A 25,529-nucleotide genomic window follows, 5' to 3' on the forward strand; every position below is an offset into this window, starting at 1 on the left:
CCATGGAATCTACTGTGGTGATCATAGCAAAAATTCCTGGTAATGGTGGATAAGGAGCCTGAAGCAGCCATCTTCTATAACCAGGCGTGGTTTGACTGGGACACCCATTCAGCCTCAAAACATTCATCCTATAATTTCTCCTATAAAATGTACTGGGAAAATGGTGGCACAGAACTTATGGGAGAAGCCAGCCAATGATTGGTCCAACTTAAGACTCATGCCATGAGAGGGAAAACATGTCTGACGTTGCCTGGATGGCCAGGAAACAGGCTGGATAGCTCAGAGACATAGGAAGGACAGAACCAAACTGGAAAACAAGCAAACAAGCAAGCAAACAAACAAACAAAAACAAAAAACTCAGTGGAGTGATTCCTAATGATTTTCTGCTAACCTCATAGGTTAGTGCCTAGCTCACTTGTCATTAGAGAGGCATCATCCAGTAACTGATGGGAGCAGATGCAAAGACCCACAGCCAAACAATAGGTAGAGCTCAGACAACCCTATGGAAGAGGGAAGGAAGGAATGTAGGAGTCAGAGAGGTAAAGGACACCAGGAGAACACGGCCCATGGAATCAACTAAACAGGGCTCATAGGGACTCATAGAGACTGAAGCAACAATCATGGACCCTGCATGAGTCTGAGCTAGATCCTCTGTATATGTGCTTTGGTTGTGAGTCTTGGTATTTTTGTGGGACTCCTAACAGTGGGAGCAGTTGTATCTCTGAATCTTTTGCCTGCTCTTGGAACCCTTTTCCTCTTATTGGATTGCCTTTTCCAGCCTTAATACAAGGAGAGGTGCCTAGCAACTTGATATGTCATGTTTGGTTGATATCCCTGGGAAGCCTTTCCTTTTCTGAAGGGAAATGGAGCAATAATAAATCTGGAGGAGAGGAGATGGGAGACAGTGAAGGACTGGGAGTAGTTGAGGGAGGGGAAACTAATATATGACAGAAGAATTTTTCTTAAGTGGTACTTGAGAGAAAATGGAGGTTGACTCAGACTTGATAAGATATCTTTGTTGCTCATGGAGTACTCTATATTGTCTCTTCCCAACATGCTAGTTTCTGTTTCTTTGAGGTCCCTGAAGAAACATGCTAGTTTCTGTTTCTGTTTCTTTGAGCTCCTCTTCCTGAGGGTCTGCCCATGGGATTGTCTGTTGCATCCTGGCTGTCCTCCCTGAAAACAATATTTATCAGGAAAATTTCCTTGTGGTCAGTTTTTTTTTTTTTTTAACATCTGGCAGAAATGTGTGTTATTTATGGTGAGTATTTGTGGAATACATACACATTCCAAAATTGTACCTTAATTACTACATTATTGTCTACAGTGCTCTACTAGAGCACCATAAAGTTAGCAGCATAAATAACAATTTAATTTTACAGTTCTGTAGGCCAGACCTGCAGAGTCAATCTCACTGTGCTAAAGTAAGCCCACACACTTACAGATACTTGATTTTTCACAAAGAAGCCAAAACCATAAAATGGAAAAAAGACAGCATCTTCAACAAATGGTGCTGGTCTAACTGGATGTCTACATGTAGAAAAATGAAAATAGATCCATATTTATCACCCTGCACAAAACTAAAAGTCCAAGAGGATTAAAGAATTAAAGACTTCAAACAAACAAACAAACACCAGACACTTTTTTAAGAAGAAAAAGTGGGAAGAGCCTTGAACTCATTGGCACAGAAAGACAACTTCCTGAAGAGAAGACCAACAGCACAGACTCCAAGATCTACAGTAAATGGGACCTCATGAAACTGAAAGGCTTCTGCAGAGCCAAGGACACTGTCATCAGAACAAAATGACAGCCTACAGACTGGGAAAGGATCTTCACCAACCCTATATCCAACAGAGGGCTAATATCCAGTATATATAAAGAACTAAAGAAGTTAAAAAGCAAGAAATCCAATAATCCAATTAAAAATTGGGTACAGGCTGCCATTTCATTATGACAACAATGTCTTTTGCTTTGCATAAGCTTTTCAGTTTCATGAGGTCCCATTTATTGATTGTTGCTCTTAGAGCCTGTGCTGTTGGTGTTCTGTTCAGGAAGTTGTCTTCTGTGCCAATGAGTTCTAGGCTCTTCCCTACTTTTTCTTCTAACTGATTTAGAGTATTTGGCTTTATATTGAGGTCTTTGATCCACTTGGACTTTAGTTTTGTGCAGGGTGATAAGTATGGATCTATTTTCATTTTTCTGCATGTAGACATCCAGTTGGACCAGCACCATTTGTTGAAGATGCTGTCTTTTTTTCCATTGAATGGTTTTAGCTTCTTTGTCAAAAATCAAGTATCCATAGGTGTGTGGGTTTATTTCTGGGTCTCCTATCCAGTTCCATTAATACACCATTCTGTTTCTATACCAATACCATGCAGTTTTTATTACTATTGTTCTGTCATACAGCTTGAGATCAGGGATGGAGATACCTCTAGACGATCTGTTGTTGTACAGGATCGTCTGGAGAGGACAGGAGTTCCACAAGGACCAAATAAATCTGGGCACAGGGGCTTGTCTGAGACTGATGCTCCAACCATGAACCATGCATGGATATAACCTAGAACCCCTGCTCGGACATAGCACATGGCAGCTCAGCATCCAATTGGGTTCCCTACTAAGAGATAAAGGGACTGTCTCTGGCATGAACTCTGTGGCTAGCTCTTTGACCTCCCTACTCCCCATGGGAGGAGCAGCCTTGCTAGGCCACAGAGGAGGACATTGGGCCAGTCCTGGTAAGACTTGATAAGCTAGGGTCAGATGGAAGGGGAGGAGGACCTCCACATCAGTGGATTTAGAGAGGGGCAGTGAGGAGATGAGGGAGAGAGGGTAAGATTGGGAGGGAATGAAGGAGGGGACTACAGATAGGATACAAAGTAAATAAACTGTAATTAATATAAAAAGTAAAAAATTAATTAAAAAATTGGGGTACAAAGCTAAACAGAGAATTCTCTATAGAGGAATACAGAATGGCAGTGAAACACTTAAAGAAATGTTCAATGTCCTTAGTCATCAAGAAAATGCAAATCCAAACGACACTGGGATTTCCACCTTACACCCATCAGAATGGCTAAGATCAAAAACTCAAGTGACAAAAATGCTGGAGAGGATGTGGAGAAAGATGAATCCTCCTCCATTGCTGGTGGGAATATAAACTTGTACAACCACTTTGGAAATCAGTCTGGCGCTTTCTCAGACAATTAGGAATAGTGCTTCCTCAAGATCCAGCTATACCACTCGTAGGCATATATCCAAAATATGCTCAAGTGTAGAACAAGGACATTTGCTCAACCATGTTCATAGCAGTTTTATTCATAATAGCCAGAATATGGAAACAACCCAGGTGCACCTCAAAGGAAGAATAGATACAGAAATTGTGGTACATTTACACAATGGAATACTACTCAGTAATTAAACACAAGGAAACCATGAAATATGCAGGCAAATCATAGGAACTGGAAAAGATCATCCTGAGTGTGGTATCCCAGAAGCAGAAAGACACAAGTGGTATATACTCATTTATAAGTGGATATTAAACATATAATGCAGAATAAACATACTAAAATCTGTACACCTAAAGAAGCTAAGCAAGAAGGCGGATCCTGGGTAAGATTATCAACTCTCACTCAGAAAGGTAAAAGGGACAGACATCAGAAGAGGGAGAAAATAGGGAACAGGACAGGAGTGTACTACAGAGGGCCTCTGAAAGACTCTACTCAGCAGGGTATCAAAGCAGATGCTGAGACTCATAGCCAAACTTTTGGCAAAGTGCAGGGAGTCTTATGAAAGAAGGGGGAGATAGAAAGACATGGAGGGGACCTGAGCTCCATAAGGAGAGCAACAGAACCAAGAAATCTGGGCTCATATAAAATCTGAGACTGATACTCCAAACAAGGACCATGCATGGAAATAACCTAGAACCCCTGCACAGATGTAGCCCATGGCAGCTCAATCTCCAAGTTGGTACTCTAGTAAGGGGAACAGGGATTGCCTCAGACATGAACTCAGTGGCTGGCTCTTTGATCACCTCCCCCTGAATGGGGAGCAGCCTTACCAGGCCACAGAGGAAGACAATGCAGCCAGTCCTGCTGAGATCTGACAGCCTAGGGTCAGATGGAGGGGGAGAAGGACCTCCTCTATCAGTGGACTTGGGGAGGGGCATGCATGCAGAAAGGTGAGGGAGGGGGTGGGATTGGGAAAGAATGTGGGAGGGTGCTACAGCTGGGATACAAAGTGAATAAACTGTATTTAATATAAATAAGAAAAATGTCAGCAAGATGCACTATTTCAGGAGGCTTTAGAAAATCTGTCTCATTGCTTCTTTCAAATTCCAAAGGTCATCTATAGCCCTTGCCTCAAGGTCCCTTCCTTGCATCATCCAAATCTCTTCTTTTCACCCTAACCTTGTTTCTGATGTCTGATGTCACAGCTCCCACTCTCTCCTCTCTCATTCTTACTTTTTTTTTTTTTGAGACAGGGTTTCTCTGTGTATCCTTGGCTGTCCTGGAAATTGATCTGGAGCCCAGGTTGACTTCAAACTCATGGAAATATGCCTGCCCCTGCCTCCCCAGTCCTGGGATCAAAGGTGTATGTTGCCTCCACCACTGCCATCAAGCCAGACTTCATGTAAAGACCTGAGATCATATTTAGGGCCCACTCAGACAATTAAAAGTAATCTAATCACTTTGAGATCCTTAGCATAATTACATCTGTAATTTTTTTTTTATTTTTTTGCCATATTAGGTCACATTTAAAGGTTCTAGGGAGTAAAAATGTGGACATCTTTAAGGGTCATTAATTTGCATACATATCACAGTGAACTAATTTTTAAATTTTAGTCTACCAAAGTTAGAGTATAATGGAACAAAAGATGTATTAATAAAGTATGTGAAATTGAGTGGGGAAAAAGGAGGAAATAAGGGAAAGGCTGCAAGAGCATATATAAGGGTTTGTAGAGATTCTGAATCCTCAAAGGCTCTGTCTGCATAGGGAATAGAGATATAGTGTTGTTGCATGATTATTTTATTTATTTATGTTTTGAGAATTTCATGCTGTATTTGCATAATTTCCACCCCTCCCTCTGTGTTATGAGATTCTTATACACAAAGTCTTATTTTAATGAAGGCAGACTATGTGTTAGAGGCACACTATAATCCCCTAAAGCAATCATTAGAATTACAAAAAAAAAAAAATTCAGCTGAATAAAAGAGATACAACTCAACCCACAAGAAGATAACAATGAGGAAAAGGGCTCAGGTAGATGAAATAGAGAGAAAAGAAGGAACAAGATGATGGCCTTACATATACAACTCTATAGGAGATCAGGAAAAATTTAAAATCTAAATGTGTTAATTGAAAAATACATTGTCAGATTAATTTAAAAAGTAAAATGCAACAATGACAGAAACCTGAAGATGGCACATCAATTATGTTTAAATTATTATTATTATTCTATCACTTTCTTTTAATGTGGTTATACATTCTACATATAACTTGAGTTGAACATCTTACATTTTGTATTTTATATTAAATGTTACTGGTTAGAATTGTAGTTATGTACTTTTATTGTAATATTGTGAAATCTGTTACTTTAAAATATAATTATTAAGGAGATCTAAGATGGTGGCTCAGGCCACGCAGGGTATCTGAACAGCTCAGTAGTCAGAACAGAGTGACCCGCAGACCACAGTGTGGACCCCAAAACCCTGATGTCTATGTTTCTCAGGTGAGAGCAGAACCCACAGGGAAACTGGCAGGTCCGTCTTCAGACCACCCAGCTAATACCTAAAACTTGTCTTTTCCCCCAACCCCCTGGGCTCCCACCTGGCATCACAGCAGCCCTAGACCACCTGCATAAGCCCACACTTTGTGGATACCTTCCTGGTAGCAGCAGCTCCTGGTTTCAAACCCTGGAGCCCACTCTCACCTTCCTGTGGACACCTTCCTGGTACCAGCAGTTCTAGGCATTGACTGAAGATGCTCACTCTCACTGTCCTGTGGAGTGCATTATCTTCCAGTCTTCCAGTAGTGGCTATTCCAGGTTCCAAACTCGGGTCCACTCTCACCATCCCTCTCTGATGAGCGGCTCCAACCGCAGGGTTTCTGATGCTCAGAACTCAAAGAAGCAACCCCAGACACTGCTCCAAGGCTCAACCTATCTCCCTAAAGACACCAGCAGGACCTCTGAGCTCACAGGTTCTCTAAAATGTCTGCGCCCAGCAAACACAGTGTTGGAGCAAAGTGCCTGGGCTCACTAACCTCAGACCAAGAAAACCAGTGGCAGGACAGCTGACTCCAGAACTTCCCTTTTTGAAAGGAGGATCTCTGAGCTCCTGAAGAATCCACACAGTCCCCAGGACCCAACATCTGAGGAGACCAACAGGCGATTCTTTGAGAACTACCTGCCAGTCAGAGATCATTCCCACCAATCTGAGAAGGGCTCCTGCAGGAGCATCCAGCTTCCTACTCAAGGCTTTTCCTGCTTCCCTGAGAACTCCTGTAGGCAACAGGATCTAACATCCAATGCCAGAGACAACCGGGTGTCTAAAGGTCAGTGTAAAAACACAATAGACAAAAGCCAAAGCAATAAGGACATATCCAGGACCCAGTTATCCAAAGGCAAGTAGCCCTGGATGCCCTAACACAAGTGAAACACAAGAAAATGACCTTAAAGATGAAAGGGGAGGAGGTCCTCCCCAAGCAGTGGACTTGGAAAGGGGCAGGGAGGAGAGGAGGGAGGGAGAGTGGGATTGGGAGGGAATGAGGGAGCGGGAATATAGCTGGGATACAGAGTAATGAAATGTAACTAATAATAAAAAAAGAAAATGACCTTAAATCTATGCTTATGAAGATGATAACAGAGGAAACAAATATAATCTGTAAAGAAATACAAGAAGATACAGTCACACAGATCGAGGCCTTTAAAGAGGAAATAATTTAATTACTGAAAGATATACAGGAAAGTTCAAACAAACAGGTGAAGGAATTGGAAAAATCATATAATGAAAGGCAGAAAAATACAAACAAACAGATGAAGGAAATCAACAAAACAGTTCAAGATCTGAAGATGGAAATAGAAACATTAAAGAAAGCACAAACTGAAGGAATCTCAGAGAGGGAGAACTTAGGGAAGAAAACAGGAGCTAAAGAGGTAAACATATCCAACAGAAGATAGGAGATGGAGAAAATAATCCCAGGTATTTAAGACACAATGGAAGAAATCAATTCATCCATCAAAGAAAGTGTTAAATCCAAAATATTCTTGACACAAAACAGTCAAGAAATCAAGGACAGGACACCATGAAAAGAAGAAACCTAAGAATAATAATAATGGAAGAAAGAGAAGATTCCAGGATTCAAGGACCAGAAAATATTTTCAACAAACTCATAGAAGAAAATTTCCCCAATCTTAAAGATATGCCTATGAGCATACAAGAGGCCTAAAAATAGATTATACTGGAAAAGAAAATAATAATAATCCTCCCACCACATAATAATCAAAACACTAACTTTACAGAACAAAGAAAAAATATTAAAAGCTACAAAAAAAAGGCCAAGTAACATATAGTGGCAAACCTGCCAGAATCGCACCTGACTTTTCAGCAGACACCATAAAAGCCAGAAGGACCTGGGTAGACATCTTGCAAACCATAAGTGACCACAGATGCCACTTCAGACTACTATACCCAGCAAAACTTTCAATCATCATAGATGGAGAAAACAAGATATTCCAGGACAGAACCAAATTTAATCAATATCTATGCACAAACCCAGAAGATACTAGAAGGAAAATTCCCATATGAGGAAGCTGATCATATCTACCCCCCAAAATCCCCACAGGATAAAAATAACTTGACTACAGCCAAATCAAAACTAGACCAGCACATAAACACGCTACCACAACCAACATCAAAATCAAAGAAATGTACAATCACTGGTCATTAATATCTCTCAATATCAGTGGATTCAACTCTCAATAAAAAGACACTGACTAACAGAATGGATACTTAAATAGGACCCATCATTCTGCTGCATACAAGAAACAAACTTCAGTCATGAAGATAGATATTATCTGAGTAAAAAGGGCTAAAAAATGTTCTCCAAGTAAATGGAACTAAGAAGAAGCTGGAGTAGCCATTTTAATATCTAATAAAATAGATTTTCAACTAAAATTAATCAAAAGAAGTGAGGAAGGACACCTCATACTCATCAAAGGAAAATTCCACCAAGAAAACATCACATTTCTGAACATCTATGCCCCAAATACAAGGGCACCCACATTTGTAAAAGAAACATTAATAAAGATTGAACCACATATAGATCCTTATATATTAATAGTGGGAGACTTCAACACCCCAACCTCACCAAAGGACAGATCAAAGAAATATAAACTAAACAGAGAAATAATGACACTAACAGATGTCATGAATCAAATGGATCTAAAAGACATCTACCCAAATATAAAAGAATATACTTATTGTCACCATCTCACAGAACCTTCAACAAAATTGGCCATATAGTTGTGCACGAAGCAAGCCTCAACAGATACAAAAAGATTGAAATGATCCCTTGTATCCTATTTGATCACCATGGAATATAGCTGGACTTCAACAACAACAAAAATAGTAAAAAGGCCTACACACACACACACACACACACACACACACACATACACACACACAGAAACTTTACAACTCTTTACTCAGTGACTGCTGCATCAGGGAAGAAATAAAGAAACAAATTAAAGATTTCCTAGAATTCAATGAAAATGAAGGCATAACATACCCAAACTTATGGGACACAGTGAAAGCAGTGCTAAGAGGAAAGTTCATAGCATTAAGTGCCTTCCTAAGGAAATTAGAGACAGCTCACACAAGCAACTTAATGGCACACCTGAAAGCCCTAGGGGGAAAAACAGAAGCAGACACACCCAAGAGGAGTAGACAGTTGGAAATCATCAAAATCAGAGCTGAAATCAATAAATTAGACACACATACCTGAACATAGTAAAAGCAATATACAACAAGCCTGCAGCCAATATCAAACTCAATGGAGAGAAACTTAAATCAATCCCACTGAAATCAGGCAAGGCAAGGCTGCCTACTATCTCCAAATCTCTTCAACATAGTTCTTGAAGTTCTTGCTAGAGCAATAAGACAATTAAAGGAGATCAAGGGGATACTAATTGGAAAGAAAGAAGTTAAAGTATCACTATTAGAAAATGATATATTTGTATATTTTAGTGACCCCAAAAATTCTACCGGGGAACTTCTACAGCTGATAAACACCTTCAGCATAGTGGCTGGATATAAAATTAACTAAAAAAAAAAAAATCAGTAGCCCTCCAGTATACGAAAGATAAATGGGCTCAGAAAAAATTTCTGGAAACAACATCCTTCACAATAGCCACAAAAACATAAAGTACCTTGGTATGACTGTAACCAAACAAGTGAAAGACTTTTATGAAAAACAAAACAACCTCCAAGTCTCTAAAGAAATAAATAGAAGAAGATATCATAAGATGGAAAGATCTCTCATGCTCATGTAGCAGTAGAATTAACATGGTAAAAATGATCACCCTACCAAAAGAAATTTATAGATTCAATGCAATTTTCATCAAAATGCTAACACAATTCTTTTTTAAAATTATTTTTATTTTATTAATTACAGTTTATTCACTTTATATCCCCCCTGTACCTCCCTTCTTCCTCCCCTCCCAATCCTTCCTCCCTCCCTCTTTCCCACCCATGCCCTTCCCCAAGTCCACTGATAGGGGAGGTCCTCCTCCTCTTCTCTCTGATCCTAGTCTATCAGGTCTCATCAGGACTCGCTGCATTGTCTTCCTCTGTGGCCTGGTAAAGCTGCTTCCCCTCCAGGGAGAGGTGATCAAAGAATAGGCCTATCAGGTTCCGTTAGAGACAGTCCCTGTCCCCATTACTATGAACTGCCATGGGTTACCTCTGTGCAATGGTTCCAGGCCATCTCCATAAGTGATCCTTGGCTGGAGTATCATTCTCAGAAAAGACCCCTGTGCTCAGACTTTGTGGATCTCTTGCTCTTCCTTGTGGAGCTCCTGTCCTCTCCAGGTCTTACTATCTCCCACTTCTTTCATAAAATTCCCTGCACTCTGCCCAAATTTGGCTGGGTCTCAGCATCTGCCTTGATACCCTGCAAGGGTAGAGCCTTTCAGAGGCCCTCTGTGGTAAGATCCTGTCCTGTTCCCTGTTTTCTCCCTCCTCTGATGTCCATCCTCTTTGCCTTTCTGAATGGAGATTGAGCATCCAACACAATTCTTAATAGACCTTGAAAGAGGTATTCTCAACTTCATAAGGAAAAACAAAACAACCCCCTCCAATATCTAAAACAAACCTCTATAATAACAGATCTTCTGGGGGAATCTCCATCCCAGATCTCAAGCTGTACTATAGAACAATAGTTGCTCTATACTATAGAGCAAAACTGCATGACTGTCATAGAAATAGACTGGTGGATCAGTGGAATCAAATCAAAGACCCAGAAATAAACCCACACACCTAAGGACACATGATTTTTGACAAAGAAGCCAAAACCATACAATGGAAAAAAGATAGCATCTTCAAGAAATGGTGCTGGTCTAACTGGATGTCTACATGTAGAAAAATGAAAATAGATCTATATTTATCAGCATACACAAAATTAAAATTAAAGTAGATTAAAAAAACCCAACATAAAACCAGATACACTAAATCTGTTAAAAGAAAAAATTGGGGAAGAGCCTTGAACTCATTGGAACAGGAGACAATTGCCTGAACAGAACACCAATGGCATAGGCTATAAAATCAACAATCAATAAATGGGACCTCATGAAACTGAAAAGCTTCTGTAAAGCAAAGGACACTGTCAGCAGAACAAAACAACAACCTACAGACTGGTAAAAGATCTTCACCAACCCTATATCTGACAGAGGGCTAATATCCAAAATATATAAAGAACTCAAGAAATTAAACACCAATAACCCAAATGATACAATTTTTAAATGGGGTACAGAACTGACGAGGGAGTTCTCAAACAGAGGAATATCATATCATGGAGAAATATTTAAAGAAATGCTCAACATCCTTAGTCATCAGGGAAATTTAAATCAAAACAACTCTTGAGATTTCATCTTAAGCCCATTAGAGTGGCTACAATAAAAAATAGTGACAACACATGCTCAGGAGAGGATTGCAGGAAGGGGAACCCTTCTCCATTGCTGATGAGAGTGCAAAGTTGTACAGCCAGTTTGCAAATCAATCTGGTGTTTTCTCAGAAAATTTGGAATAGCGCTACCACAAGACCAGGTATAGCACTCCTCGGCATATACCCAAAAAATGTTCCACCACACAAGCACTTTTGCTTAGCCATGTTCATAGCAGCTTTATTTGTAATAGCCAGAACTGGAACCAACCCAGATTTCCCTCAATGGGTGAATGGATACAGAAATTGTGGTACATTTACACAATGGAATACTACTCAGCAATTAAAAACAAGGAAATTGTGAAATTTGCAGGCAAATGGATGGAACTAGAAAAGATCATCCTGGGTGAGGTATCCCAGAATTAGAAAGACACGCATGGTATATACTCACTTATAAGAGGATATTAGACCTATAAGATAGGATAAACATACAAAAATCTACAGACCTAAAGAATCTAAACAACAAGGAGGACCCTAGGGAGGATGCTTAATTCTCATTCTGAAGGCAAACAGGATAGACCCTGAAAATAGTGGAAGAGAGGGAATAAGACAGGAGCCTATCATAGATGTCCTCTTAAGACTCCACTCAGCAGGGTATCGAAGCAGATGCAGAGACTCACAGCCAAATTTTGGACAAAGCACAGGGCGTCTTTTGGAAGAATGAGAGGGATAGGGGTGATATAAGGTCACAGAGGGCACAGGAGCTCCACAAGGAGACTAAAAAAAGCCAAATATTCTGGGCCCAGGGGTCCCTGCAGAGACTGATGCACGAACTAAGGACCACGCATGGAGAGGACCTACACCTACTGCTCAGATGTAGCCCATGGCAGTTCAGTGTCCATGTGGTTCTTCTAGTAATGGGAGGAGGAGCCGTCTCTGACATGAACTCAGTTGCCTGCTCTTTGATCACTTGTTGACTTGCCATCCCACAGAGGAAGAGGAGCCAGGCAGTTCTGATGAGACCTGATAAGCTAGTGTCTGATATTAGGAGAGGAGGACACCCCCTCTCAGTGGACTATGGGTGGGACATAGGAGGACTAGGGAGGGTGGGTGGGACATAGGAGGACTAGGGAGGGAGGGTGGGACTGGAAAATAATGACGGAGGGGTCTAAAATCTGGATATAAATTGAATAAATTGTAAAAAGTAATAAGAATATGAAATATAATTATTAAGAGTTTAAAATGGATGGAAAAATAAATATACAGATAATAAAAATGTTAAGAGAGTATTAATTGCCTTAGTGAATCCATTTTCTCTTAAGCCTAAAAATATTTAAAGATATAAATAAATATGTAAGGAAAAACTTCAGACTCATGGTTTTTTGTTTTGTTTTGTTTTTCTTGTGTGTGTGTGTGTGTGTGTGTGTGTGTGCATTTTGAGACAGGATTTCTCTGTGTAGCCTTGGCTGTCCTGGACTTGCTTTGCAAACCATGCTGGCTTCAAACTCACAGAGATCTGCATGCCCCTGCCTCACCGGGTACTAGGAGTATAGGTGTGAGCCACCATGCCAGGCTCAGACTCATGTTGAACAGCATTCATGTTGTATCATCTCCAAACTTTAAGTCATGAAACATACAAAGAATATAAAGTTAGGTAGATATAGTATTGCCGAAAATCAGTAATGATTGACTACCCTAAATTAATTTTTCTATACCATAATGGCAACTTTAAAGTTTTGACTTCTGGGCTGACTAGGTGGCTCAGTGGATAAAGGTGCCAAGCGTAATGACCTAAGTTCCATTCCAACCTCATGGTGAAAGAAGAGAACAGACTCCTATCACACACACACACACACACACACACACACACACACACACACACTATAGAAACCTTGATTGCTACAATTTTTCATAAAACAGCTGTGAATATAGTTAAATTTGGACTGAAGTATTGGATTATTGTTTCTTAGAAGTTTGTTCAGTTTTGGACAGATATCAAAGACAACACGAAGATATTTAATATTCATCTAAAATATGCACTATGTGTATATGTTCATACTTTATGAGGCAAATGTTATAATGTGAACATGAAGTATCCCAAGTGCTTAATATGTTTTACATTGTGGCATTTTATGCAATTACATAAAATTAAATAATCAAACTTACAAAATCATCGGTTACATCTAAATGTTCTTTTGGCTAAATAAGGTAACATTTACAGGTTTAGCGTCTTAGTATTTGGATATCTTTATGAATCATTAGTCAGCTTAGCAAGCACCTTAGGTTTAAATTCCTTTTTGATCAGTCACTCAGTTTTCCAGATTTTTGAGTGATAAATGTCCTGAATGTTTTGTACAATATATCTTTGAGTTCATCTCTGAGAATTTTCCACTCCCACACCTAATATGGAAGGGTGCCATTTTCCTAAACCTCTGCCAACTATAACTATTATTAGTTTGTAATCCCTGACAATTTGATAGTCAAAATTGGCACCATTTTACTAATTTTTTTCAGTCTTTTTTTAATTATTACAGTTTATTCACTTGGTATCCCAGCTGTAGCTCCCTCCCTCAGCCCCTCCCAATCCTACCCTCCCTCTTCTTTTCCTATGCCCCTCCCCCAGTCCACTGATAAGGGAGGTCCTTCTCCCCTTCCATCTGACCCTAGCCTATCAGGTCTCATCAGGACTGGCTGCACTGTCTTCCTCTGTGGCCTGGGAAGGCTGTAAGGCTGTACCCACCCTTGGGGAGGTGATCAAAGAGCCAGCCACTGAGTTCATGTCAGAGACAGTCCCTGTTCCCATTACTAGGGAACCCTCTTGGATACTGAGCCTCCATGGGCTACATCTGTGCAGAGGTTCTAGGTTATCTCCATGCATGGTCCTTGTTTGGAGTATCAGTCTTGGAAAAGACTCCTGGGCCCAGATTTCTTGGTTCTGTTGCTCTCCTTTTGGAGCTCCTGTCCCCTCCAGGTCTTTCTATCTCCCCCTTCTTTCATAATATTCCCTGCACTCTGCCCAAAGTTTGGCTATGAGTCTCAGCATCTGCTTTGATACCCTGCTGGGTAGAGTCTTTTAGAGGCCCTCTGTGGTAGGCTCCTGTCTTGTTCCCTGTTTTTCCCCTCTTCTGATGTCTATCCCATTTGCCTTTCTGAGTGAGGATTAATCATATTACTCAGGGTCCTCCTTCTTGCTTAGCTTCCTCAGGTGTACAGATTTTAGTATGTTTATTCTGTATTATATGTTTAATATCCACTTTTAAGTGAGTATATACCACGTGTGTCTTTCTGCTTCTGGGATACCTCACTCAGGATGATATTCTCTAGTTCCCACTGTTTGACTGCAGATTTCATGATTTCCTTGTTTTTAATTGCTGAGTAGTATTCCACTGTATAAATGTACCACTATTTCTGTATCCATTCTTCAACTGAGGGACATCTGGGTTATTTCAAGATTCTGGCTATTACAAATACTCACCATTCTTAGCTATCAGGGAAATGCAAATCAAAACAACCCTGAGATTTCACCTTACACCCATCAGAATGGCTAATATCAGAAACTCAAGAGACAACACATGCTGGAGAGGATGTGGTGAAAGGGGAACCCTCCTTCCTTGCTGGTGGGAATGTAAACTCATACAACCACTTTGGAAATCAATCTGGCACTTTCTCAGACAACTAGGAATAGCGCTTCCTCAATATCCAGCCATACCACTACTGGGCATATATCCAAAAGAGGCTCAAGTACACATCAAGGAAATTTACTCATCCATGTTTATAGTTACTTTTTTTTTTCTTTTGTGAAATTTCTGTTTAAGTTCTTTTTCTGTTGTCCAGTTGGTGTTAGTTTTTTTTTTTTTCATGCTTATTCATGAGCTCTCTGTTTACATAGTAAGGAAATTAAAGGCTGTTTAGGATTACATTTGTTAAAAATGAGACTTGTTTTCTTGGAAATGCCATCCATATTCTCATGCACTTTGTGCTTTCATAGGCTTGGACCAAGTTGGTGGGGGAGCGAATTTGAGAATGTTCACTGGGAACACTACTGGTGGGGAGTGTGTGAGAATGAGTGGAAACTCAGTTCATCCTCTACAGAATCCTGGACTTGTTTTCCTAAAAGAATTTTGTCCTCATGCTCTCTTCCTGCTCAAAATGTCCCCACCCTGGGCAATCTCATCAGATAGGCATTTAGATTCCTTCATATTTGGGTTCCTGGTATTGTTTTCAAAATGTGATCACTGTGGCCGGTGATATGGATTAGTGGGTATGGACACTTGCTGCCAAGCATCATGACCTGAGTTTGATTTCTGGGACTTAGATAGTATAGAGGGACAATCATTTCTACCATCTTTTTCTCTGACCTTCACGTGCGCATGTGCATACACACCGAATAAACAGCTAGCTAGCTAGATAAAAGTCTAAAATATGCTCAACTCACTCCAACCTAATTCAGTTTCACTTAGACTAGTCTAATGTACTAAGTGTTGAGGATACAGAGATGATGAGATCTCTTTCTTCAAAGTGCTCCACAGATGAAGGAAAACCCTGGGCTGTGGATATCTCAAAGGCTTTGTTTTTGCATGCACTCATATGGGAAGGGAAGCCAGTGATAACACCTTCACAACAGAGGCATTCAATAAGCATCCCCGGGGAATAAGGGACAGATGGCCTGGTTGGAAGAGTCAGAAAAGGACCTTTTCTTACAAAAAAAAAAAAAAAAAAAAAAAAAAAAGATGGCTACAATGCATCTTGACTGGATAGTTGTCTATCATAGAGAAGTCATGGAGGAGGACTATTTTAGTTAGAAGATCAGTGAAAGTATGTGAGAGAGGTGATCCAAGATGAGCTGAGCAGGATCCAGATACATATTGCAGCAGGGAGCTTAAGTATTAACTCTAGAGTACTGGAAGCTAGGCACTTTGGCACACACCTTTAATCCCAGCACTTGGGAAGCAGAGGCAGGGTGATTTCTGTGAGTTTAAGACCAGCTTGGTCTACAGAGATAATTCCAGGACAGCTAGGGCTGCACAGAGAAACCCTGTCTCAGGAGACCGAAGGAATTAATTGCTTAAAAAAAAACAAGTAGATTAATGGAGTGTAATGGAAGTGTGTATTCACAAAGACTGATCTTATTAGTAAAAAGCCACCTAATCTGTACCCTGCAGAATGAATTGGAAGGGGGAGCTTTTAGAGTAACCTTAAATTCCTGTGGGCCTGACAGTTTTGATTTATCCCTGTTGCCCTATTCTTCTGCCTGGTTTGGTATTTGTCATAAGTCTAGCTCTGTCTTTGTCTCTCTGTCTCTCTCCTCTCTCTGTGTCTCTGTGTCTCTGTCTCTCTCCTCTCTTCTGTCTCCTCTTTCCTTTCTCTATCTCCATGGTCTCATGTATCCAAGGCTTATTTCAAACTTTTATGTAGTTGAGGGTGAACCTGAACTCCTGATTCTCCTGGCTCTACCTTCTAAATGTTCTGATTACAGAAGCATATGGCACTGCCTGGGGCTCAAATTCCAGGCTTTGTGCAAGCTTGCAATAATTCTTTTAACTGAGCATGATCCACATCCCAGACTTTTAATTTTTGTAATTATTATTAACAACTGGCATCTGAAAAACTGAAGCAAGTGGTGAACCTTCATCTGGCATGTCCCCATTCAGTCAGAGAATCATCTAATATTGAGATAAGAATTCATCAAGCCTTATTTCATCTTGCAACTAAATCTGGAATAAAGTCAGCTCCTTGCTTCTTTCAACTGACTTTCTAGTTGCCTGATAGTTAAAAGTACCCCACAATGAATAAGACCAACCAGACTACTCTTAGAACAAACTAAGTGTCTCCAACGTTCACAGCTGTAGGAGCTGTGTTCTGATCTCGGGCGCCATTGAATGAAATACTTGAAGCAATTATCCTCACGAGCTTCTTTGCATACAACTTGGTTACTGTGGCTTTTATCTCAGCCACAGTCATATGCAAAGCAATACAAGCCACCTCTTGGCTTATCAGTGGGAAATGTGGGGCGCCATAAGTCAGATGTATATGAAGTATATGCCGGAAATGAAAGCTGAGCTATGCCGCTGCAGAAAGTAGAAAGGGCGTCTCAACGCTTTAGTTCCCAAAGGTTTTGTCATTTATTGTACAGCATAAGCCTACATCCATTATTTATCATATTGTTAGCTAATGCTTATTATTTTTGTTTCTTCAATAAACATTTTGAGCATCAGTGAGCCCAAGGGAATAGGCACTAAAAAATTAAACACTGAGTTTTTACCTGCAAAGAACATTGATGTCAAGTTTCTAACTTGCAGAAATCATTTATGGACATTTCTTACACGCCCCATAGGCAATACAGGTATCAGTAACCACATGTAAAAAAGAAGACGTGAATATGCTGAAAAAAATACTGTTATCTATTTCAAAAAGCACTTGCTACTGTACAAGGCCTGCTTGGAGAAGGTGATTTGCCATACACATCTGCAGACGGTATGTTCTGGCTAACCCTGGTATTTGTGAGCTTAGGGCAGCAGGACAAATGAAAGCCCATATTCCATTAGGTTTAAATATTTACGAGTTATGAATCAAGAGAGCAGGCTGTTAAACAAAATATGTCTGTGCTCCTACCTAAACAAAAATACCTTCATTACTGCAAAAATGGATGTTGCTATGGTTTTTATGTGGAATTGGCAAAAACTCAAAGATGACTGAACTTAAATATGTCTGAGTGACTGGATGGCTTGGCAAAGTCTATAAAGTAATACGTGACTCATGAATTACTATGTATTTATTCCATAAAATTCATGTTGCTGAATGTGTAGCTCAGTGGTAGAGCAATGTGCTCAGAATGAATTGAGGCCTTGCATTTAGTCTGCAATAGTCAACCCAACAGAAGACAAAGGTTTCCCTTCATTTCATTAAAAGTATTAATTGTATTTTTGTATTCAAGATCTTTATGAACTGTATCGGTACTGCCTGTGATCCAAGTTGCTTGAGAGGCCTAAGCCAATTCCTTGCCACTGCATTCCCAATAGCTATGAAGCGGACTTCGTAGCTAAATGTCCTTCAACCAATGAATGGATAATGAGAAAGTTTTACTGTATAACGGAATTCCTTTACAGTGAAAAAAAATTAAATGGCGAAATGTAAAGGTCAATTGATGGGTCTAGAAACTATGACACCGAATGAGGTAACCCAGACCCAGAGGTGTTCTGCACATTGTCTTTGCTTTATAAATTCCAGCTCTGGGTCTTTAGATGTGACTATAATAACCTGGAGTAACTTCAGAAACCAGAATAATTAGACAGTGACTATGCTGTGAGGGAGAAGGTGTTCTAGAGGGAAATAGTAAGACAGGTGCTATGAGGAGGAAAAAAAAAGGGAAAAACTTTACGCCCCTGACTGGGAAGAAAGGACAGAAGACAAGGAGAAGGGGGTAGGAGGAAGAAATAACACTCAGGATGCTTCAAAAGTCATGGGGAAATATTATCTAATGTTTACTTAAAATATGCTGCATATGTATTTAAATGGAGTCATACTTCACTTGTTGATGTGCTCTCTTCGGGAGCTATAGACTGTCTAACAAAACCCTCAGTGCCAGACACGGAAAACCAGTTTCTTGAATTGTTAATGCTCTCAACTGCCACTGCCCTTGCTGCCTCTCATGTGGTTCTTGTCACACAGCCAGAGTTATATGGAAAGGTTGTGTAGGCTGTCCCTTGGTGTAACAGAACACCATAGATTAGATGTACAGGACATATAGACAAAATGCATAGATAGGGAATATGTGGGGAGAGAGATTCTACAGAGGGAAATGCTAGGACACAGATGTTATGTAATGGGGAAAAAAAAACTTTTTTAGCTGAGTAAGGAAGGAAAGCCCTTAAAGTCCTTTGGTGCTGAAGACACTAAAGACTTCAGACACAGGAACTGGAGGAACTGAGGTGAAACTGACTTGGCAGCTTCCTCCCTGAGAGCATGCTCTCATAGTAGCGGAAGGTGCTGCGTGAGCTGCCGGGAGAGAAAAGCAGTAAGTAGTATCCAACTCTAAATCCTACCACAACAATGACCATCCAAGATGAGATATCCCTAATGGTGCAGCAGTGGTACTTTTACCTTAGGAGTAACCAATAGCTGTCACATTATACTTAAGGCCTTCTTGGTGACTACTTGGGTTTGAAGAAGTCATAGACCCTAGAGGAGAACCCATTACTGCCATTTTTCCAAACCAATATAATTTATAACTATATTCTAAACACTGTCCTTACACTCCAGATAAGCATAGCTCTCCTCATCAAAGACTCTACTTTTTGCAACAGAGATCCACAAACTGGTCAAAATGCAGTGAATAAGTGACCATGGGGTGCCTAACTCTAATTGATACATCTACAATGCAACTCCTACACCTAAGGCTCAGGGGAAAAAATAACAGAAAAGGGGACAGAGTGTGAGACACAGAGAACTGGGATGCCCTACCCATAGATAAAGAGAAAAATAAAGTGGAAAAAAGGAAGGAAGGAAGAAAAAAAGAAACAGAGAGGGGGAAGGAAGACATAAAATTGTTGAGCATGGTGGCACATACGTGAAATCCTCCAAATTCAAGATTTGGAGGCTGTAGAACTCATTGGCACAGGAGACAACTTCCTGAACAGAACACCAACAGCACAGGCTCTAAGAGCAACAATCAATAAATGGGACCTCATGAAACTAAAAAAGCTTTTGTAAAGCAAAGGACACAGTCATCAAAACAAAACAACAGCCTACAGACTGGGAAAGGATCTTCATCAACCCTATATCTGACAGAGAGCTAATATCCGGAATATATAAATAACTCAAGAAATAAAACAGCAACAAACCAAGTAATCCAATTAGAAAGGGGGGTACAGAGCTAAACAGAGAATTCTCTGTAGAAGAATATAGAATGGCAGAGAAGCAGTTAAAGAAATTCTCAGTTCCTTAGCCATCAGGGAAATGCAAATCAAAACGACCCTGAGATTTCACCTTACACCCATCAGAATGGCTAAGATCAAAACCTCAAGCGACAGCACATGCTGGAGAGGTTGTGGAGAAAGGGGAACCCTCCTCTATGGCTGGTGGGAATGTAAACTTGTACAACCACTATGGAAATCAATCTGGCACTTTCTCAGACAATTAGGAATAGTGCTTTCCCAAGATCCAGCTATACCACTCTTAGGCATATATCCAAAATATGCTCAAATACACAACAAAGACATTTGCTCAACTATGTTTGTAGCAGCTTTATTCGTAATAGCCATAATCAGGAAACAACCCAGATGTCCCTCAACGGAGGAATGGGTACAGAAATTGTGCTACTTTTACACAATGGAATACTACTCATCAATTAAAAACAAGGAAATCATAAAATTTGCAGGCAAATGGTGGGATCTAGAAAAGATCATCCCAAGTGAGGTATCCCAGAAGCAGAAAGACACACACAGTATCTACTCACTTATAAGTGGATACTGGACCTATAAGATAGGATTAACATACTAAAATCTGTACACCTAAAGAAGATAAACAAGAAAGAGGACCCGAGATAAGATTATCAGTTTTCACTTAGAAAGACAGATGAGATGGACATTGGAAGTAGAAGAAAACAAGTAACAGGACAGGAGCCTACCACAGAGGGCCTCTGAAAGACTCTACCTAGCAGTGTATCAAAGCAGATGGTGAGACTCATAACCAAACTTTGGGCAGCGTGCAGAGATTCATATTCTAGAAGGCAGAGGTAGTATGACCTGGAGAGGACAGGAGCTCCACAAGGACCAAATATATCTGGGCACAGAGATCTTCTATGAGACTGATTCTCCAAACAAGGACCATGCATGGAGATAACCTAGAACCCCTGCTCACATGTAGCCCATGGTAGCTCAGTATCCAAGTGGGTGCCCTAGTTAGGGGAACAGGGACTGTCTCTGACATGAACTCAGTGGCTGGCTCTTCAACCCCCACCCCCAAGGGAGGAGCAGCCTTCCTAGGTCACAGAGGAGGACATTGCAGCCAGTCCTGAAGAGACCAGATAAGCTAGGATTAGATGGAGGGGGAGGAGGTCTTCCCTTATCAGTGGACTTAGAGAGGGGCAGGGAGGAGATGAGGGAGGGTGGGTGGGATTGGGAGGGAATCAGGGAGAGAGCTACAGCTGGGATACAACATAAATTATCTGTAACTAACATAAAAAATAAAAATTTAATTAAAAAAAGATTTGGAGGCTCGAGTGCAAGTTCAGGACCAACTTCTGGGCTGCAGGAGGATGAAAGGAAAAAAGAAGAAAACCACAGAAAACAAACAAAAAGCTTAGAAAAGGAGAATCAGTCACAATTTTTTTTAATCACAATTTTAAGATGCAATGCCTACCTAGTTCTAATTCATCTGTTTCATAGCCAGATTGTATATATGTATGCATAAACATGTACTAATAAATATATGTATGCATAAATTTAAGAGTAATTTTAATTTCTTATTATGTTAAATTTTGTAAATGCATTGGAAATTATTTGTTCTTCTAGAACTCAGGAGTTGAACAAAAAGAAAGGGAGTATGTTCATTAGTAATAGAAAACAATACTTGCTTTTATACACATCTGTTGCATGCTTGCTATCTGTGGGCATCTCACCAGTTAACTTGCCTTTTGTCTTTTAGAAATCTCTCTATTGCTTATTTCCTGTCCTTTAAAATCATTTCTGGTTCTGATTTGCTATTAGTGTTGAGTATGGTTACTTTTTCTTTCTTAGGATATTAGGAAAAAGTTTAAGAAAATATTCATCTTTTTTGAGACAATGTCATGAGTTTAAGATTGAACTCAAACTCACTGTCTTTGAACTCTTCCTTTTTCCGAGACAGAGTTTCTCTGTGTAGTCCTTTCTCTCCATAGCTCTGGCTGTCCTGAACTCCCTTTGTAGGTGAGCCTGCCCTCGAACTCACAGATTCCCCTACCTCTGCCTCCCGAGTGCTGGGATTAAAGGCAAAAGCCACCATGCCTGGCCACTTAATATTGCCTCTACCTCCAATGTCCTGAAATTAAGGTATGTGCCACCATGCCTCATTTATGTGATGCCAGGAGTAGACCTGGAGTTTCATACATGGTACTTAAGCACTCTACTAACAGAGCTACCTTTCCAGCCCAAGGTATTAATCACTGAGTGTAGATTTTTAGGGTGTTGGTTCACAGCCCGTCATCACTGAGGCTTGGATTCTGAGTAGTAGAGCTGCCCACGTGTTTTTAAATGTCTTTACCCTTTTAGGGGTGTCTGTTATCCAGAATGATCTCGGACAAGGTACTCATTGCCCATATCTTAAGGATATTTACATATGACTTTACACAATGTTTATTTTCACTTTGCTCTTATACCTGAACTGTACTCCAGGGTTTCCTTGTCCTTGTATAAAAATTGAAGCAGTACCTGCTGATGGGTTGGATCCATCACAAGGTAAGGGAATTCACAGTTACCTGATGCCAATTTTATATTAGTGTTATCAGATGCTTTGAATATCAGTTTGTTCCAAATATAGTTTGATATTTTCAACCAGTTCATGGATCTAAATAAATCTTTCAGAGGTTCATGCTGTTAAAAGTATAACATCTGCCATGCTATAGTAAATTCATCTTTAAAACTTCAGTATTTGGAGATAAAATGACTTATTGGGGAGGGTGTAAGAGTTAAAAATGTAACTTTTGGTATAGCACAACATCGGAACTAGGACAATGCTCTTAGTAAAACTGAGAAGTCTGTAGAACTGAGCTATATTTGGTCAAGGAAGACACATAATTCATGGTTAACAAAACAAAACAACCTACAGAATCAAAACAGTAGTTGTAGTTGTCATTGTCAAAAATTACAAGTGTCTTTAATTATACGACGTCAGTGTAACTTGAATGCAATTTTTATGACAAAATTGATGTTGAAATCAGTGTAGTAGTGGATCCCAGTGAATTTCCCGCTGACGCAGAAGGGCTGCAAATTCCAAGCCAGCTTGGTGAAACAAAAACCAAACAGAAAACTAATGCTAAATAAAGGTCTTTATTTTTGTTTGGTTTAATTTTCTTTTTTGTGATTTTTTTTTTGAGAGACAGAGAGAGAGGAGAGAAGAAGGCATGAAGTTGGGTGGGTAGAGAGGAGGGGAAGATCTAGGAGTTAGAGCGCTAGAGAAGGGGAAAACATGATCAAAATACATTGTATGCAAAAAGTGATTTAGCTAATAAAATATTTAAGACGCCAGTGTGTGCATCAAATTCTTGAGACTTAAAGAACTACTTCATTAATCACTTTATGCAACCTACATTGGCACTCCTTAGTCAGGATTACTATTGCTGTGATGAAACACCATGACCAAAAAGCAAATTGGGAAAGAAAGGGGTTATTTGGCTTACACTTCCATATTGCTGTTCATTATTGAAGGAAGTCAGGACAGGAATCCAAGCAGGTCTGGAACCTAGAGGCAGGAGCTGATGTAGAGGCTATGGAAGGGTGCTACTTACTGGCTCCTTCTTCATGGCTTGCTCAGCCTGCTTTCTTACAGAACGCAGGACTACTAGCCCAGAGATGGCACCACCCACAATGTGCTGGGGCCTCCCTCATGGCTCCCTAATTGAGGAAACGCCTTACAGCTCTGTGATGACTCCAGTTCAGGTCAACCTGACATAAAACTAGCCAGATTTTTTTTAAGTTGTCTAACTTTTTTTATTTATCAAAAGCATTTGGAAATTTTAATTAAAGTATTCATTGAATGCTCATTTAAAGATTTTTAAAAAGTGAAATAATTGCAAATAAAACTTATAAAAAGGGAATAATTAAAACTTATTTCTTCAAAACAACAGGGAAACTAAAATATATGATTTTAGTTCAAATGATTTATAAGATTTAATTTTGCAATTCTATGGTTGAATGTTGGAATATCTTAACTTTGAAGAATCTTTTGATGAATTTCCTAATTTTAATTGGATAAAATTATAGTTTGTACCAAAATGGATTGATTTAGAGAGCACTTAAAAATTTGCAGCATGAAATTTATACAAACCCTTTAGGAAGGATCAAAAATAGAGACAACTTATTTTAAATTTTTTGTCACATTTAAAGTATTTGTTAAAGAAAGATGCTCTAATGGAAGCAAAAAGTCATTAATTAAGAAACTAGTTAGGCTTGTGTATCTATATATTTCAACAAAATATCTTCTGGATATAGACTTTGTACCACATCAACTAAAGGTAAGTTTTATCACATAAGAGGTGCTTTACTTATCCATCTATGATTAGTTGTCATTTATTAAGATTGCCAAGATTGTTCAGAAAGGTGAAGAACTGTCTATTTAAAAAAAAAAAAATAGTGCAAGGAAAACTAGATGTCCTAGCACAAATACATTAATTTAGCCTCAATAAATCACAACAAAGACAAAAAATAACCAAAATGAATTGAAGATGGAAATCTAAGAGCTAAAACTACGAACTCTTACAAAGAAACATAGGAGAAAACATACATGACCTTGACTTCAGAATGAGTCTCTCAGATATGATATTAAAAACACAAGTACCCAAAGAATGAAATTGAGGAATTGGACTTTGTGAAAATTGAAAAATTTAAATGATAGCTATTTGTGTGCATATTAGCATAGGTATGCATATGCCATGACACATGTGCGGAGAACACAAGCTAACACCGAGGATTAGTTCTTTCTTTCTACCAGGTGGGTCCTAGGAATCAAAGTCAAGTTCTCAAGCTTGGTGGCCGGCCTTTTTACCTACTGAGCTATCTCTCTGGTCTGAAACAAACAAACAAACAAACAAACAAACAAGACTTCTGTACATCAAAAGATGTTATTCAGAAAGTAAAAAGGATAGGGTTAGGGATATAGTGTTTACTTGACAAGCATGAAGACGTGAGTTCTATCCTCAGCATCCACATAAAGAGCCAGGTATCGTGTAGAATTTGTAATTCCAATGCTGAGGAGATGGAAATATGCAGATTTCTGAGGCTTTCTGGTTAGCCAGGGTAGACTACTTCATGAATTCCAGGCCAGTGAGACCATGCCTTAAAAATTAATCAGTGGTGCCTGAAAATAGCCCCTGAGGTTGTCTCTGGCTTCCACATCCATGTACACATATGTATGCTCACATCCACACACCTAGCAACACACAAACCCCAACATACAATGAAATAATTCATAGCTGCTCCGAGTGATGAAAGGCTAAGTGTGTCATTTTGGAACAAGAACTATGTAATCAGTGGGTGGTCATTAATGTAAAACCTCATAATTGGCCAATGCACAAAGAATAAGTGATGGTGGGATGCTTGGCCTTCAACGGGATAGCTGTATCTCCCTCTGCAAGGTTCACTGAAAATCAGGGATGAGGAAGTGGAAAGAATGTAAGAGCCAGAGAA

General features: G+C 39.7%; 1 pseudogene; it reads right to left on the bottom strand.

Moving 5' to 3' along the window:
* LOC110542898 (heat shock protein HSP 90-beta-like) overlaps positions 1-25,529 on the bottom strand; it is a 37,432-nt pseudogene that overhangs the window by 8,691 nt on the left and 3,212 nt on the right.

Source organism: Meriones unguiculatus, chromosome X, assembly GCF_030254825.1.
Source record: "Meriones unguiculatus strain TT.TT164.6M chromosome X, Bangor_MerUng_6.1, whole genome shotgun sequence".
Lineage (NCBI taxonomy): Eukaryota > Metazoa > Chordata > Mammalia > Rodentia > Muridae > Meriones > Meriones unguiculatus.